Source organism: Etheostoma spectabile, chromosome 1 (assembly GCF_008692095.1).
Source record: "Etheostoma spectabile isolate EspeVRDwgs_2016 chromosome 1, UIUC_Espe_1.0, whole genome shotgun sequence".
Taxonomy (NCBI): domain Eukaryota; kingdom Metazoa; phylum Chordata; class Actinopteri; order Perciformes; family Percidae; genus Etheostoma; species Etheostoma spectabile.
The window spans coordinates 16,552,513-16,555,425 of NC_045733.1; the positions used below are offsets into that span (position 1 = coordinate 16,552,513).

Below are 2,913 nucleotides of genomic sequence, written 5' to 3' on the forward strand. Positions count from 1 at the left end.
AATCCCAGAAAAAGTGATTCTTTCATAATATGGGCACTTTAATATTCAACAAGTCAAGCTGCTTGACTCTGATTGGCTAACAACTAGCCAATGAGAGCCTGGTTATAAGTATCCTTTACGCAGCGCAACTGGGCGAGCTGATGAATACTAATGAGCTCAGGCAACATGACGTCAGACTGACCAGCTTTTGCAGTTGGCCTGATTTCTCCGCTTATTTCTTTTCTGTGGCTAGAGCCGACAGAAGAGGCAGAAGTTCATTTTCACATTCAAGACATAACACAAACACATAACACAAAATGCAAGTTTTGTGTGGCAGGGCACCTTTAATGCTTTCAGTTGTTCTTTTCCCCCCCACACAGTATGTAGGAGTGAAGGATTGTTGGCATTCAAGATCTAGTATCATTGTTGGATGTATGCCAATAATGGTGTGTGTGTGTGTGTGTGTGTGTGTGTGTGTGTGTGTGTGTGTGTGTGTCCGTGCTATCTGTTACTGTTGAGCTTGTGTTTTTAGGTACATTCAATAGAATACAATACATCATGATGATGCCAAGCTATACCATGTAATATAACACAATAGTCCATTTTACAGCAGACACATTAGCATAGTAGGAAATCACAGGTTTTACCAACATCTTTACAGATGGCTCCATTGTATCGAAGCAACATGCACAATACCAGGACTCTGAGATCTTATTATTCACACCCCAGCTTGTCCTACCATGAAAAAGGCCTATGCCATACAAAAGGCCCCTCGCAGGTATTTTAAATTGATCAGGCTCATTAGACCTCCAGTCAGGTTGAAGCTGTGCAACACTAAAAGGACAGTAAGGCTGAAATTGATTTAGCTCAGTTTGTACACACCCACACAGTCCCGAGGTCTAATCAAGCAACATGAGTGAAAGCACCTGCTGTGTGGGCACGTCTGCCTGACAGGAAAGAGTACACAGGTCTTTGTTTTCTTTATCTTTTCTTTAACTTTTTCTTCATTAAATATTAATAGACATATGCATATATGTCAAAAGTGCCATTTTGCCAACTTAGTGCAGATGCTTTTAGATTGTAGAACTAATTCTGCCCTATCACTATCACATTTGTCTTGTGCAGTGCAGGATGGGATGTTGGATGGATGCCACCTCCTGTGGGATGCACTTCCTGTGCTTCTTCCTCTGCCTGCCTCAGCAGTCTTAGAACAGAAGCACTGCCAAGAGAAAGGCCTATCAGATACTCAATCCAGTAAGTAAGAACCCCAAAACCACCTCCAAGGAATATCATGTCATCATCCAAAACACTGATTATCACCAAAACAGATGGGCTCGTTGTCCTCGGCTTTACATATTATACTTATTTCACTGTAGTTACTACCAATCCATCATATTTGATCTTTTCTGACAGTCTTTGCTCAGTCTGTTACCATGTGCTATACTATACTACATAATATACTACACTACTGACATCTTGTGTGTAATAGCTGTAATTACCCTCACTCTTCTGTTAAATGTTTCCTCCAGAACCACCATAACAAAATGGCAAAATGTAAACAAATGCTTGTTTTGTGTGTCTCACTCAGTTTAGTTTTACTCTGTGTATAAGTGACATTGTTACATGCCATTTTAGTTTAATGCTCATTATTTAAATTCATGGTTTCGTAATTTCCCGATGTTTTGTGTAAACTGTTGCTGTTGGAGCATATGTTTAGGCACAGATCTAATTTTCATCAACAAAATGATGCCTGTATAGGTTGATGATCATTCCCAGATGTGGTCTAGAGTGAATATACTGCCACCATGTGTTCACTGAATATACCACAATGTGGGCTGAAATTAGGCTAAAATAAATAATCATTAATAATAAAATAAATCATTGTCATAAGTTATTGTTATTACATTATTAATCAATCAATTAAATTTGACCATATGGCATTAGCAAAAAGCATTTCTTTGTGTCACCAACTGTCGTTTTGTGCTCCTTTTTTATATTTTATGTTATATACATTATAAATATATTATTATATGTGAGTGCCATGTGGAGGCACACCAAATCACTTTTTTTCTGAATATCAACTACAGCCCCTTTAACTATGACGAGGTACAACAATGCTATAATACAACATATGCTACAATAATCCCATATCCCACAAGGATGTGATCCTTAATTTGATTGATTGGTGTGCATTTTCTTCACTATCCACCAAGAGCTCGGAGTGGGGTTCAGAGGTCTGGTATAATCACCTCTTTTTTAACTTCACGCCAACAGATTTTTTTTCTTCTTCAAATTTGAAGTCTTCAACCCCAACAGACGCTAACTCAAGGGACATCACTGAAAGCAATTTATCAGAGCTTCAGAGGCTTTATACATCTCTCTTTTTCCGCATAAGCAGTCGTTCTACCAACAGACTGATGTGTAAAAACAGCCTCAGCATACCATTTAAAACACTGCTTAACATTTCTGAAAGGTTGACACTCAATGAAGTTTCTCAATGATGATGACATGCACCTGAGATGACATGTAATAGTAGTTGGTTGAAATTGGGAGTAAACAAACACAATAAAATGAGAATCATTGAGTGTGTTTGGGGGGGAGAGGAAGCGTGCACTGTAACAAATTGCTGTACTTTTTACAGTTACATTTTAAATTTTCTTGGTCTGTCATTTTACAAAGTGTAGCTATATTCTGCAATACATCATGGCCTCAAAATAATTTATCCACAGGAACATATTATGAAATCCCAGGCAAGAAAACATGAGTTAACTACAGCCAGCTTAAAGTGACCATATTGTGCTCATTTTCACGTTCATCATTGTATTTTGACCAGAACAGGTTTACATGGTTTAATTTTCAAAAACACCACATTTTTGTTGTACTACACATTGCTGCAGATACTCTTTTCACCCAGTGTGTTGAGCTCTCTGTTTT

At 38.0% G+C, this 2,913-nt stretch overlaps 1 long non-coding RNA gene across 1 annotated transcript in view; it reads right to left on the reverse strand.

Annotated features, from left to right (window-relative positions):
• LOC116691299 (uncharacterized) overlaps positions 1 to 2,913 on the reverse strand; it is a 3,566-nt gene extending 653 nt beyond the window's left edge. The window contains exon 1 of the long non-coding RNA XR_004332454.1: positions 2,881 to 2,913. This is a non-coding gene — a long non-coding RNA (uncharacterized LOC116691299). The remainder of the gene's footprint in view (positions 1 to 2,880) is intronic.